The sequence below is a fragment of the Balaenoptera musculus genome, chromosome 2, assembly GCF_009873245.2.
Source record: "Balaenoptera musculus isolate JJ_BM4_2016_0621 chromosome 2, mBalMus1.pri.v3, whole genome shotgun sequence".
Taxonomy (NCBI): Eukaryota; Metazoa; Chordata; class Mammalia; order Artiodactyla; family Balaenopteridae; genus Balaenoptera; species Balaenoptera musculus.
The window spans coordinates 167,329,075-167,344,629 of record NC_045786.1 but is presented as its reverse complement, the minus strand read 5'-3'; the positions used below and the strand labels follow the sequence as shown (position 1 = coordinate 167,344,629).

General features: G+C 39.6%; 1 long non-coding RNA gene across 1 annotated transcript in view; it reads right to left on the bottom strand.

The window, feature by feature from the left end:
- Nucleotides 1-736: 736 nt before the first annotated feature.
- Nucleotides 737-15,555, bottom strand: part of LOC118891320 — a 29,221-nt gene continuing 14,402 nt past the window's right edge. Inside the window, exon 3 of the long non-coding RNA XR_005018939.1 lies at nucleotides 737-908. This is a non-coding gene — a long non-coding RNA (uncharacterized LOC118891320). The remainder of the gene's footprint in view (nucleotides 909-15,555) is intronic.

The following is a 15,555-nucleotide window of genomic DNA, read 5'->3' as shown; positions in this document are numbered from 1 at the left end:
ACCTGGACCTGCTTCACCAATTACAATTCTCTGCTAAGCTCCTGGTCAGTTTCTGTGTCCAGCGCCTTCTATGGGGGGCTGTACCAGTCAGGAGGCTCTGGACAGCAAATAAAAGACATCAGAGGCAAAAAGGCTTAAACGATGAGGAAATGTATGTCTCACATCTAGGCAGAGTGGGCTTCAGGCAAAGTTCTATCAATGTTTGATGCTCTCGTCAGGGACCCAGATTCTGTCCAGTCTCTTTACTCAGTCACCCTGAGGCTGGTCCATGGCCTGATTGCAATACGGTGGCCGGTGACAACAGTGCAATGTGCTTCCTTACACCCACCGGGAGAAGACAGGGAAACCCTTTTTTTTTTTTTTTTTTTTTCAGTTTACTGCAGCACTTTTATTTCCTCACAATGACGCATTGCTGGGGCCTGATGTTCTCACATGACAGTACAAAACCAAAATATGTTGTCATCTCTTAAAGAATTGAGAATTGCGTACAAAAACCTTACATTAATTAAAAGAATGAATAAATTTACAGTTGTAAATGCAAACCGTTTTCCAACTCAAGGCAAGTGACAACCCACGGTGCTCTGGCGGGCAAACTTCGGTAAGAAAGGAAAGCAGGTAGAACTTGTTGCTGATCTTGACCTTGTATTCAAGTTAACTCTTCCCTTGGTACATGTTTAATACCCTGTGCACATCTTTGATCGAAACCCCTATTTACATGCGGCTCCGTCACTTCGTGGCTGTGGTGAGAACACGTTTATGGAAGAGAAGTCCAATGGCTTGATGAGAATCTGGGAGACCACGAGTCTCTCGATCTGTGCAGGGTATTAACGTGTCAGAGCTGTATATTCCAGGATTTCTCTAGAGGCTGGCAGGAGTCCTGAACCAGTTGTCATTTCTCTCTTGCCGGTCTATGGGGTTGGGAAGGTCCGAGTCTTAGGAAAGGTCTTTCCTTTCAGACAGTGGGACTTTTTCACCAACCTTCTGAATCTTTCCCTTCAGTCTGATCAGGCCAACTTAGGACACGTGGCCGCCCCTGGACAGATAATAGGCACGGGGGTGCCCCACACCAGGCAATCAGTGTCCCCCCCTGTCGCCTGTATCCCTCCTGCTGGAGAGGAGACAGCCTGCTCCGTTCTCAACACCACCCTTCATTTCACTCTTCCGTTTGGGACTTCAGTGATTTCATAACAACTCCAGATGTCAAAGTCTAATTATTTTTTCTAGCTTCCATACCACCCCAGGAGACTGGATGATTGGGACAGCACCGCAGTGGTTTGTGGAACAGAGACGTTTCAGTAAACAGGGGTAGAGGTTATTTTTCCCATCAGGCTCCTGATTTCCTCACTGCGCCTACCCTACATGCTAATACAACCTGTAATTACCAGCCAGGGTCTCCTCGGGGAAACAGCTGTGAGGTGCTGCGGGAGTGCGGCTTCCCTTGTTTCCAGGTTCCATGCCTCGTGCAATTGATTTTGGGGGCTGGGGAGGTTTTCCAGCCAATGAACCTGTCACATAGCTCTCAGCTAATCTGACCCCTCATCCTGGGCCAGTGGCAGCTACAATCCAGGAAGCCCGAGCCCTTAAAGTGATTAAGTTTTGCAGCTGCCTTCCCGATGCTAGTGTAATTACGCCTCTGCTACCATTACTCTGGACCGGAGATTAGTCTATGGGGATCTCTCTAAATGCACATTAGGCCCACAGCCAGGGCTGCATTCTCATCTGCATGTGGACCCCTTGCAAAGATACTCATTTACACTTAACAGAGGGTGAAATCACAGAATACCAGAAGGCGGGGGAAGGTGGTAACTGGGGGATATGCAAGTCGAATTCTTGTAGAACCTGCATTATGGTCACTTGGGGTGCTGGTCAAAAGGGACGATTCTTGGGCATCAATACCATATTCCCCCCAAAGACATGAGTCAATGACCCAGAATCTCACCCTCAGTCTTCCCCCAGCCACACCCCTCCCACATGCACAAGGGCTCTTATTTAGAGATGATAGGGTCACAATAGGAGTTTATGGCACAGTCATAAAAAGTCTGGGTCTCCACATCCCTATACTACTCTAGCCAGCTTGGGAACTGGGCACTTAATATGCTAATATTGCATCCGTATCCTTCTACTTATGGGGCTGCTTTGTAGAGTGGTACAGATGGTGCCCTGCCCAAGGGGGGTCTAGTCAAAGGGGTGAGCAGACTTCTCTTTCTATTCCCCATGCCATGCCCTCTGGCCTGGGCCCACTGCTGGAAGAAGCTCTGTCTTTTTTTTTTTTTTTTTTTTTTTTACAATGTGTGTTACAGTCAAGTATACAGTAAAGTGATTCTTTTATACATATATATATATATAAATATATATTCTTTTTCAGATTCTTTTCCATTATAGGTTATTACAAGATATTGAAGACAGTTCCTGTACTATACAGTAGGTCCTTGTTGTTGTTTATCTATTTTATATATATACATAGTAGTGGTGTATCTATTAATCCCAACTCCCTAACTTATCCCTCCTCCTCTCCCTTTCCCCTTTGGTAAACACAAATTTTCTATATCTGTGAGTCTGTTTTTATTTTGTAAATAAGTTCATTTGTATTATTTTTTATTAGTTTCCACATGAAAGTGATATATCCTACGATATTATCTTTCTCTGTCTGACTTACTTATCATGATGATCTCTAGGTCCACCTATGTTTGCTGCAAATGGCATTATTTCATTCTTTTTATGGCTGAGTAATATTCCATTGTATATTATATACCACATCTTCTTATCCATTATCTGTTGATGGACATTTAGGTTGCTTTCATGTCTTGGCTTGTAAGTAGTGCTGCTGTGAACGTTGGGGTGCATGTATCTTTTTGAACTAGAGTTTCATCTTTTCGGGATATATGCCCAGGAATGGATTGCTGGATCATATGTAACTCTATTTTAGTTTTTTAAGAAACCTCTGTAATGTTCTCCATAGTGGCTGCCCCAATTTATATTCCCACCAATATTTGTAGGAGGGTTCCCTTTTCTCCACACCCTCTCCAGAAGCTCTGTCTTTTTTTTCATACTTCTTTTCTCCCCCTATTTTTACCATTCAATTCTTATATTCTATATTCAAATTTCTTTTTTATTTTTATATTGTTTAGGCACACTATGTACGCAGTTCTTTTTGAATTTAGATGAAATTTAGACAGTGAAGTGTGCAGATCTTAAATGTACAGCGTGATGGGTTTTGACAAATGTTAATGCCCATGGAGCTAACTCCAATCAAGAAAATAAATATGTCCATTTCCACAGAAAATTCCCTTATAGCCCCTGCTAGTCAATCTCTACCTCACAAGGCGACCACTGTTTGGATTTATATCACCACAGAACACAATGGTTTGGTCTGTTCACAACTTCATATAAAGGAATCCCATGTGGTCTTTTGTGTGTGGCTTCTTTTGTTCAATATAATGTCTATGAGAATTGCACACATTGTTGTCTGTATTGGTGTCATTTTCTATTGCTGCGCTGCATTCCCTTGTAAGAATATTAGACTATTTATCCACTCACCTGTTGAGAGACAATTGATTTGTCAAATTAAGTCTTTTGTCTTAATATGACAATTTACATTGTTTGATTCTCAAAGCATCAGCCAACTTTGCATTCCTGCAATGAAACCCATTTAGTCATGATGCATTATTCCTTATTTAGTACTGGATTTTGTATGATAGTATTTTGTTAAGATTTTTTGTGTTTATATTCATGAGGTGTATTTAATCTGTAATTTCTTTTTTATGTAATGTCTTTGTCAAGTTTTGGCTATAGGGTTATGCTGGCTGATTATTTCTGCAGAATAACCCTTCTTCATCCCTGATATTAATAGTTTATTTATTTTTATTTTTATTTTTTTAACATCTTTATTGGAGTAGAATTGCTTTACAGTGGTGTGTTAGTTTCTGCTTTAAAACAAAGTGAATCAGTTATACATATGCATATGTCCCCATATCTCTTCCTTCTTGCATCTCCCTGTGCTATGCAGCTGCTTCCCACTAGCTATCTATTTTACATCTGGTAGTGTATATATGTCCATGCCACTCTCTCACTTTGTCCCAACTTACCCTTCCCCACCCCCATATCCTCAAGTCCATTCTCTAGTAGGTCTGTGTCTTTATTTCTGCCTTGCCCCTAGGTTCTTCGTGACCGTTTTTTTTTTTTTTTTTGATTCCATATATATGTGTTAGCATACGAAATTTGTTTTTCTCTTTCTGACTTACTTCACTCTGTATGACAGATTCTAGGTCCATCCACCTCACTACAAATAACTCAATATCGTTTCTTTTTATGGCTGAGTAATATTCCATTGTATATATGTGCCACATCTTCTTTATCCATTCATCTGTCACTGGACACTTAGGTTGCTTCCATGTCCTGGCTATTGTAAATAGAGCTGCCATGAACATTGTGGTACATGACTCTTTTTGAATTATGGTTTTCTCAGGGTATATGCCCAGTAGTGGGATTGCTGGGTCTTATGGTAGTTCTATTTTTAGTTTTTTAAGGAACCTCCATACTGTTCTCTATAGTGGCTGTTATCAATTTACATTCCCACCAACAGTGCAAGAGGGTTCCCTTTTCTCCACACCCTCTCCAGCATTTATTGTTTGTAGATTTTTTGATGATGGCCATTCTGACCGGTGTGAGATGATATCTCATTGTAGTTTTGACTTGCATTTCTCTAATGATTAATGATGTTGAGCAATCTTTCATGTGTTTGTTGACAATCTGTATATCTTCTTTGGAGAAATGTCTATTTAGGTTTTCTGCCCATTTTTGGATTGGGTTGTTTGTTTTTTTGGTATTGAGCTGCATGAGCTGTTTGTAAATTTTGGAGATTAATCCTTTGTCGGTTGCTTCATTTGCAAATATTTTCTCCCATTATGAGGGTTGTCTTTTTGTCTTGTTTATGGTTTCCTTTGCTGTGCAAAAGCTTTTAAATTTCATTAGGTCCCATTTGTTTATTTTTGTTTTTATTTCCAAATAGTTTATATTTACTCTTTTTCTTTTCTTGATCAGTTTAGCTAGGTGTTTATCATTTTTTCTTTTATCTTTTCCAAGGACCAACTTTTGGATTTGCTAATTTTCTCTGCTGTGTGTCTGTTTCTATTTTATTAGTTTCTGCTTTTATCTTTATTACTTTCTTCCTTTTGCTTCCTTTTATTTTACTTTGCTCTTTTTTCTAATTTCTTACTATAGAAGTTTAGAATATTAATTTTTAGACCATTTTTTGTTTTTAATATAAGCACTTAAAGCTACAAATTTTCTCCCAAGTGCTGTATTAACCTCACTGCACACATTTTCTTCCCATTTAAAATATTCTCTAATTTGTGACTTCTTTTTGCCTATGTACTATTTAGACATTTTTTTGTTTACTGTCCAAATAGTTGTTGATTCTCTAGATATATTTTTATCATTGATTTCTAGTTTAATTTCATTTACTTCCACTCTTCATGATTTACATCTTTATAAATTTATTAAGACAGTTTATGACACGTCATCAGGTCCATTTTGGTAAATAGACATTTTGTGCCCAACCCCACCATCAGCACCGTTTCTTTCCTCCTCTCCTTTCAGGCCTTACCACCACTGCACCTCTCTCCTCTACCCAACTCTGCTTTTCTCCTCTGAAGAGCAATATATTTATATTCCATCAGCTCATTGTTTCTTCCCTCCAGTCCCTAGAATGTAACCCCTGAGCCCTTGAAATAAAGGGATACTGTGCTACTGCTGAGTATAGTAATTGATGGTGTTGTTCAGATGATCTATGTCTCACCAAATTTTGTGTCAAGCTGGCTTTTTTGTTTTGTTTTGTTTTTTAAAATTTTTTTCACATCTCTATTGGAGTATAAATGCTTTACAATGTTGTGTTAGTTTCCGCTGTACAACAAAGTGAATCAGCTATATGTATACATATATCCACATATCCCCTCCCCCTTGAGTCTCCCTCCCACCTTCCCTATCCCATCCTTCTAGGTGGTCACAAAGCACGGAGCTGATCTCCCTGCACTATGCAGCTGCTTCCCACTAGCTATCTATTTTACATCTGGTAGTGTATATATGTCAGTGCTACTCTCTCACTTCATCCCAGCTTACCCTTCTACCCCTGTGCCCTCAAGTCCATTCTCTATGTCTGCATCTTTATTCCTGCCCTGCCACTAAGTTCATCAGTACTGCTTTTTAAAATTCCATATATATGTGTTAGCATACGGTATTTGTTTTTCTCTTTCTGACTTACTATTCTAGGTCCATCCACCTCACTACAAATAACTCAATTTCGTTTCTTTTTGTGGCTGAGTAATATTCCATTGTATATATGTGCCACATCTTCTTTATCCATTCATCTGTCACTGGACACTTAGGTTGCTTCCATGTCCTGACTATTGTAAATAGTGCTGCAATGAACATTGTAGTACATGTCTCTTTTTGAACTATGGTTTTCTCAGGGTATATGCCCAGTAGTGGGATTGCTGGGTCATATGGTAGGTCTATTTTTAGTTTTTTAAGGAACCTCCATACTGTTCTCCATAGTGGCTGTATCAATTTACATTCCCACCAACAGTGCAAGAGGGTTCCCTTTTCTCCACTCCCTCTCCAGCATTTATTGTTTGTAGATTTTTTGATGATGGTCATTCTGACCGGTGTGAGGTGATACCTCATTGTGGTTTTGATTTGCATTTCTCTAATGATTAGTGATGTTGAGCATCTTTTCATGTATTTGTTGCCCATCTGTAAGTCTTCTTTGGAGAAATGTTTATTTAGGCCTTCTGCCCATTTTTGGATTGGGTTGTTTGTTTTTTGATACTGAGCTGCATGAGCTGCTTGTATAGTCTGGAGATTAATCCTTTGTCAGTTGCTTCATTTGCAAATATTTTCTCCCATTCTGAGGGTTGTCTTTTCGTTTTGTTTATCAGTTGTTGAGGGAAAGTTATTGTAAGCAGCTCTTTGCAGGAAACCCCTTTTCTTGTCAATTTAAGCAAAGCTACACTGTAACTAACTTTTAAACTACGTGCCTCTATGCTCTACTCATCTTGGGCCTTAACACACCTTTCAAGTCTTTTTTTTTTTCTTTTCTTCTTTTTCTAAATTTATTTTGTATTGAAGTATAGTTGAATTACAATATCATGTTAATTACTGCTGTACGGCAAAGCGACTCAGTTATACATATACATACATTCTTTTTCATATTCTTTTCCATTATGGTTTATCACAGGATATTGAATATAGTTCCCTGTGCTATACAGTAAGACCTCGTTGTTTATACCTTTCAAATCTTTTGATCACACAGTACCTTGCCTAAGCTGTTGGTTCTTGCCATAGATCAAAGAAGTAGAAATGAAGAGCAAGTAATTAGCAGATGACCAGCTCTCTTCCCTAGCTTCCCCTTCAGTAATCTCATGAACAAACTGTGTGAACAAGATAGCATCTAAAGAAGTCCACGAGTCTGCACACAGTGGGCGGATGGCTATGAGTCTCATCCCCATCTCAATGACATTACTTCCCCGATTCCTTTTAAAACTTTCATGGCCGAACAGAATCTTGGGAGTCGGTTTTCAGGGACACTGAGTCCACCTTCTCCCGGCTTTCTGATTAAAAGCAGTGTTTTCTTTTCTACCAAAACCTGCCTCTCGAGTACTGATTTTCGAGTGGCGAGCAAAAGACCTAAGTTTGGTAACAGATTTTTAGCCTTTTTTAGATTACAGCCAGAGTTCCCTTCCCAAAACATGCTTTAAATCACAATACCCTTCTATTCAAAAAGTAGCAAAGGGTGTCCAGTGTGTGCAGCTAGGCCAAACCCAATAGCGTGGCTTTCCGGGCCCTCCAGGCTCCATCCCTGCTTGCTTCTCCAGCCTCACCTTTCACCTCGCAGCGTGATCAGCGTGTTCATGAAGGGTCTTGTGCCATGAATGAACATGTGGAGGAGCATGGCGAGTGTCAGAGAGCAGAACTTACTCTCTCAGGCTTCCCTGGAGCGTGACAAGCCACACCCCAGCCATCCCAAGAGCTTCAGTTGTGTTGGCCCTTTGAAAGCACCTCACTGGAAGATGTGCCACATCTTCTTTATCCAGCAGGTAAAAACATGCTCCTAGTGTGTGTCAACCTTTGGTTTCTGGCTATTTGTCAAACTGAAATAGGCAGTGAAAAGGAAGCGATGTAACACCATGATATCACATAGAACATGGGCTACTCTCCAGTTTCTGAAGAGGAATTTGAGATTTTATTTCGACAAGTGATACAAGTTGCAGAACAGGTGAGTGGATACAGGAGAGGCCTCTTTGAAGACCAGTAAAGTGGCCATCAACAGTTAAGTAGAGTTGATTTCTTCTGGCATTGCCAAACTTTGGAGTTTCTCCTGTAGGGCCTCCAGACTCCAGTCCTTGGGCACTTGCTCCGGCAGCTCCTTCAGTGGAAGATGCCATGTCCCTTCTTCCTCATCTTTTGGAATTGAGCTCATCAGGCAAAGCCCTGCTTCAATGCCTCCTCCTCCATAAAGGCTTCCTTGATTTTCTTCTCAGAGTTGCTTCCCCTGCCCCATGAGAGTTTGCTCATATCCTATTTTAGTGTAAAGTAATGGAAGTAAACAGAGGCTCTGGAGACAGACTCAAGTTTGTGTCCTGGGTCTGCCACATGTTCGCTTTAAGATGCTGGCCCAATTACCTAACATGTCTAAGACTCTGTTTTCTCATCTGTAAAGTGAATAATTGGAACTTCCTCATAAGTTGTTATAGGATTAAATGAGGTTATACCTGTAAAGTACCGCAGCACTAACATGTAGCAGGCACTCAACGGATGTGAGGTATGTTGATGATACAGTGACGACGATCTTGATTACTTGGTTGATTCTGTCTTGAATTACAGGTTCTTTTCACCTGTCTCCTCTATTGAACTATAACCTCCTAGAAGAAGGAAATTGTGTCTTGTTTTCTGTATCTCAAACATCTATTGTACCCCTAGACCCTAGTAAGCACTCAGCAAATGTTTTTCTTAAATGCAAAATGAGATGAAGCAGACCCTAAAACTGAAACACGAAAACGCATTTCTATCTCAATATTTGTAAAGGATCCACAATTTCTGGACTCAGCCAGAAGGGTAAGCATTCTATCAGAGAAACATTTTTGCAGATTTATTGAATGTGTTTGCTTCAGCTGCAGCATGCCAGGGGAAATGTGAGGTCAGACGTACTTCTGACTTGTATCTTGGAATTCTTGTTGGCATCTCGCCCTTGTTGAGTTCCTGTGGTTGTAGCTACAGGATGCAGGGTGGGGTCACCTGGGAGTTGTTAACCCTGTTTTGGAAGTTGGCACTGCCCTGCTTGTTAAACACTTCCCTCCTCCACACACTAGGTGATGGGCAGGGAAGGGACAGAGGGATGGTCCAAGGCCAGTCTCACACACCACCCATTAATGTATTGGTCCAGAGGGAACGGGCTGGCCTGTGTTTTCCCATTCTTGGCACACAGAAGTGTTTGTTCTGCCATGTCCAGGACAGCTGCAGGCCTCAAACAATGGTGAATGATTTATTTGGTAAAGTTTATTTGAGTTCCAAAGGGTTGCTAAGCATATTAAGTAGCTGTCCTCCCTTTTCAAACCCAACCAGTGGTTCCACATTTATCCAGGAGGAATTTCACTTCGTTTCCGTGAATTTTTCAAGGTGTGTTTTATCTCTCCCTTCAATCTCCCTAGCCTTTGGAAAATGATCACTGTGCCTCTCAACCTTCTAGCCATGAGTGGGCAATGTTATGAACACCTTAAGAATTAAATTTTAAAATTCCATCGATTAAAATAGTTAAACAAATGAGTCCTAATCCATTCTGTAATAGAATCATAGTTCTTTTTGTTCTGACCCACCGTGGCGATGTCATGTCTAAATGTCTAAATTGGCAAGATGTCCTACCTAAATGTACTGCAGGGTGTGGGTTAATCTTTGGGGAGAAGTCTGTTACACCACAGTAGCAAAACATTGCTCCAAATCCCTGCGTAATACACCCCTTTTCTAGTCTGCACCAGGGCTCTAAAATTAATCATGAACTAAACAAGTTCTTCCCTTGGAGGATGAGTCTGCAGTAGAAATCCAAACAAAGAGTCATGAAACACTTGTTTCCCCAGAATGAATCGGACACAGGCCAGGAGTTGGTAGATGCCCTGTCAAGCTATGGAATATATTTTGTATGGTTTTTTTTTAAACAAAATTGCTTGTAATTTGTATGTTATTTCGTAGTGTTTTCCTTGCACTTACAAGATATTATGAGTATTTTCTTATGCCATCAAATAGTTTCCTCCACCATCATTTTTAATGGTTGCAGAGTATTTCATTGAATGATTGGTCCATAGTTTATTTCCCTAAAATATTATTGTTGGATGCTTGGAATAATTATATCTTAAGATAATTTATTAATTCATTTGTCAAATATCCAGCAGGCATCAAACACATGCCAGGCCTTCTAGGGATAAATAAGACACAGTCCTGGTCCTTAAGAAGCTCCCATTCTGGGGGAAAGATCTTATGATAAACTGTGCTAGAGGAAGAATTCTACTCACAGAATAATGGACATGGCACAGGCCACAGGCCAGACTTCTCTAATGGGTGGGGACTGTCCCTAAACCCTGCTATCCTCTCTCACTCCAAAGTGCTTGGGCCCTGAGCTGCACCTGTCAGAGGTGGGAGGCTTACCTTGGGCCAGGTGCCAGCAGTCTCCTCTCCTTTCCACTTTCTGCTAGGAGAATGGGTCTCAACCCTTCTGCATGCTAGTCTCAGCTGGTAGATTTTCTAAGATGCCAATGCCCAGGCTGAGCAATAATAACCAGGAATGGGGCTTGAGTGGTGGTGTGCTGATAGATATTGAACCGTCATCTCTCAAAAAAGTATGCATATTTATACATAAAGTATGCTTATTATAAATTTTACCGGTACAAAATATGTTTAGGACACAACTTACAAATAATTTAAAATATGCAACACTCCTTCTTGTAAATTCCATAATAACGGTTGATTCTTACAGAAAGCTCTTGCCAAACCAGAGTCAACCTCTGCTTTGCGAATGACAAAGGAATATAGTTTTCCCTTGAACGTCGGTTTATATTTTCATTTATGTTAATGTAAGCAGCTTTTGGCAGGAAAGAGCTCTCTGCAGGAGGCACCCTTCTGTCTTAACCCTAAACCAGGCATCCCCATGCTCTACTCATCTCCAGCCCAAGCACACCCTTCAATTCTTTTAGCCACACAATACTTTGCCTAACTTGTCAGTTCTTTCCATAGATCAAAGAAGTAAAAATGAAGAATAAGTAATTAACTGAGGACCAGATATCTTTCCTAGCTTCCCCTTCAGTAATCTCACGAACAGACTGTGTGAACAAGACAGCATCTAAAGAAAGATCACAAGTCAACAAGCCCGCACATAAGCCTGCACACAGTGGGGGAGGGCAACAGCTCTGGCCCCCCATCTCAATGATTAACTGAGATTGCTTCTCTTTTTCCCCTTAAAAACTGTCATGGCCGAGCAGACTCTTCAGAGGTGGTTGATCCATCATCTCCCCAGATTGCCAGAATTCTGATTAAAGGCACCTTTCCTTTGCTACCAACATTTGTGGGTACTGATTTTGTAGGTGGCAAGCAGCAACACCTAATTCATTCAATAACATTAATAAGTACGATGAAAGTGAACCAACAAAAAAGTGTGACATGAGCAACTTCTGCTGGATTGGATGATGGTTTTTGAATACTGGAAGAATATTTTCTCCCCTTTTTTGGGTACAATTCATAATATAACAGCTACAAAAAAAATGGTACTTTTTGTGGTTTAATCTGCACTATTTACATTTTCTCCATCAATTTCTTGAGTGTAGGCGTTCAGTGTAAAAACAAATCAAGCACTGATTTGTAGTATTTGCTGATTCCTATGGTGTAGATTCTCCTGTGGCCAATTTCGAACCACTGATGTGACATCACTACATGCAGAGCTGGAAGGAGACGTGCAGCAATGCCTCATTATATAGAATTTCCACAGCAATGATAAAATAGACCGAAGGGCCTCAGAAACATAGGTAATAGTAAAATGTAGTAAAGTAATTAGGAAATCATGGCTTTTGAGTATTTTCTACCATTAAAAAATGTAATTCACTTAATTATAAGCTTATATAGCTTAATGTTTGATTATATCCTGCAACACTTGTGAAAATTTGATAACCAGCTGTTATAGGCCAGTAAAAGCTAGTTATCACGTACCACTGGGTGCAAGCCCAGGCAGAGGGATTCTTCCTAAGCTTCCCAAGTGATTTTGATATTTAGCCATTGTTGAGAACCACTACCCAGGGCAGATGTCTTCAAACTTTTTTGCTGGTTGTTGGGAAGGGGAAATTTTCCCCATTACCTCCCTTGAGTTCTTGTGGCTGGACTAATAATAAAATTGACAAGAGACAGATTAACAGGAGAAAAAGAAATAAATTTTAATTTGTGCACGTGGAGGTCTCATAGAAATGGTACCTAAGAAGTGGCCAAAGCTTTTATACTTTTTTAGACAAAGAAACAATAAATTTGTGAGGAATTGACAAGACAAAGAAACTTAGGCTTTGGCTGCTTAATTAGTGATGAATCTAAACAGAGTTTAGGCTTGGGGGTAGTCAATAAAGAAGTAACAAGGTTTGTTTATATGGGCTTCTCAGCTCCAAATTTCCTGCCTCTGGTGATAACGGTGTCCTTCTACTTCCAGATCCAGGAAGTGAACCTTTCACATGGGAGATTAATTCCCTGCTTTCAGGGAGACAGAGAGGAGGGTCAGAGTGTCCCTCTTGTATCAGCTCTTTCTTAAGTAACTTTACTTCAAAATAGTCAATATGCCATTGAGGTATCTTTGGGGGTGGCCTGCCCTGAGTCCCCAATATTGTGAACTTCTTAAGGTAATTTTGAAAATGACCCCTCTGTGCATACTTAGGTTGACACCTAAAACTCATCATGAGATAGTCACAAAGTCTTATAATTTCCAAAATATTGTAAATATTGGTATTTTAAAAATAAAAATGATAGCTCTCCCTAAAAGTATCTCATGGGATCTAAAGGCCATAGCAATCTAATACTATGTAGGGGAGATAAAAGAAATCTTTTTTCCTTCCATCTTCTAGGTTCTCAGCTGGGACTCTGTAACAAAAGACAGATTAACAAAATAAAAACAAACAGAAATTTATTAGCATGTTTATCTCACCTCTGCATGAGACAAACTCAGGGACGGGTAACTCAAAGGGGTGATGAAAATGTGGACTTATCTAGCATCTCCAACAAAGAAAAATATGTTAGGAGATGACGCCAGCTTCACAGCTGGAAAGACAGTGAGGGCAGACAGCAGAAGCAAGAAGAACTACAATCCTGCAGCCTGTGGAACAAAAACCACATTCACAGAAAGATAGACAAGATGAAAAGGCAGAGGGCTATGTACCAGATGAAGGAACAAGATAAAACCCCAGAAAAACAACTAAATGAAGTGGAGATAGTCAACCTTCCAGAAAAAGAATTCAGAATAATGATAGTGAAGATGATCCAGGACCTCGGAAAAAGAATGGAGGCAAAGATCGAGAAGATGCAAGAAATGTTTAACAAAGACCTAGAAGAATTAAAGAACAAACAAACAGAGATGACCAATACAATAACTGAAATGACAACTACACTAGAAGGAATCAACAGAAGAATAACTGAGGCAAAAGAACAGATAAGTGGCCTGGAAGACAGAATGGTGGAATTCACTGCTGTGGAACAGAATGAAGAAAAAAGAATGAAAAGAAATGAAGACAGCCTAAGAGACCTCTGGGACAACATTAAACGCAACAACATTCGCATTATAGGGGTCCCAGAAGGAGAAGAGAGAGAGGACGGACCTGAGAAAATATTTGAAGAGATTATAGTAGAAAACTTCCCTAACATGGGAAAGGAAACAGCCACCCAAGTCCAGGAAGTGCAGAGAGTCCCATACAAGATAAACCCAAGGAGAAACACACTGAGACACATAGTAATCAAAGTGGCAAAAATTAAAGACAAAGAAAAATTATTGAAAGCAGCAAGGGAAAATGACAGATAACATACAAGGGAACTCCCATAAGGTTAACAGCTGATTTCTCAGCAGAAACTCTACAAGCCAGAAGGGAGTGACATGATATATTTAAAGTGATGAAAGGGAAGAAACTACAACAAATATTACTCTACCCGGCAAGGACCTCATTCAGATTTGATGGAGAAATCAAAAGTTTTACAGACAAGCAAAAGATAAGAGAATTCAGCACCACCAAACGAGCTCTATAACAAATGGTAAAGGAACTTTTCTAAGTAGGAAACACAAGACAAGAAAAGGACCTACAAAAACAAACCCATAACAATTAAGAAAATGGTCATAGGAACATACACATCGATAATTACCTTAAACGTGAACGGATTAAATGCTCCAACCAAAAGACACAGGCTCGGTGAACGGATACAAAAACCAGAGCTGTATATATGCTGTCTACAAGAGACCCACTTCAGACCTAGGGACACATACAGAATGAAAGTGAGGGGATGGAAAAAGATATTCCATGCAAATGGAAATCAAAAGAAAGCTGGAGTAACAATACTCATATCAGATAAAATAGACTTTAAAATAGAGAATGTTACAAGAGACAAGGAAAGACACTACATAATGATCAAGGGATCAATCCAAGAAGAAGATATAACAATTATAAATATATGTGCACCCAACACAGGATCACCGCAATACATAAGGCAACTGCTAACAGCTATAAAAGAGGAAATCGACAGTAACACAATAATAGTGGGGGACTTTAACACCTCACTTACACCAATGGACAGATCATCCAAATAGAAAATTAATAAGGAAACACAAGCTTTAAATGACACAATAGACCAGATAGATTTCGTTGATATGTATAGGACACTCCATCCAAAAACAGCAGATTACACTTTCTTCTCAAGTGCTCATGGAACATTTTCCAGGATAGATCATATCTTGGGTCAAAAATCAAGCCTTGGTAAATTTAAGAAAATTGAAATCGTATCAAGTATCTTTTCCAACCACACTGCTATGAGACTAGATATCAATTACAGGAAAAAATCTGTAAAATATACAAACACATGGAGGCTAAACAATACATTACTAAAGAACCAAGAGATCACTGAAGAAATCAAAGAGGAAATCAAAAAATACCTAGAGACAAACGACAATGAAAACACAACGATCCAAAACCTATGAGATGCAGCAAAAGCAGTTCTAAGAGGGAAGATAATAGCAATACAATCCTACCTCAAGAAACAGCAAACATCTCAAATAAACAATCTAACCTTACACCTAAAAGAACTAGAGAAAGAAGAACAAACAAAACACTAAGTTAGTAGAAGGAAAGAAATCATAAAGATCAGAGAGAAATAAATGAAATAGAAACAAAGAAAACAATAGCAAAAACCAGTAAAACTTAAAGCTGGTTCTTTGAGAAGATAAACAAAACTGATAAACCATTAGCCAGATTCATCAAGAAAAAGAGGGAGAGGACTCAAATCATT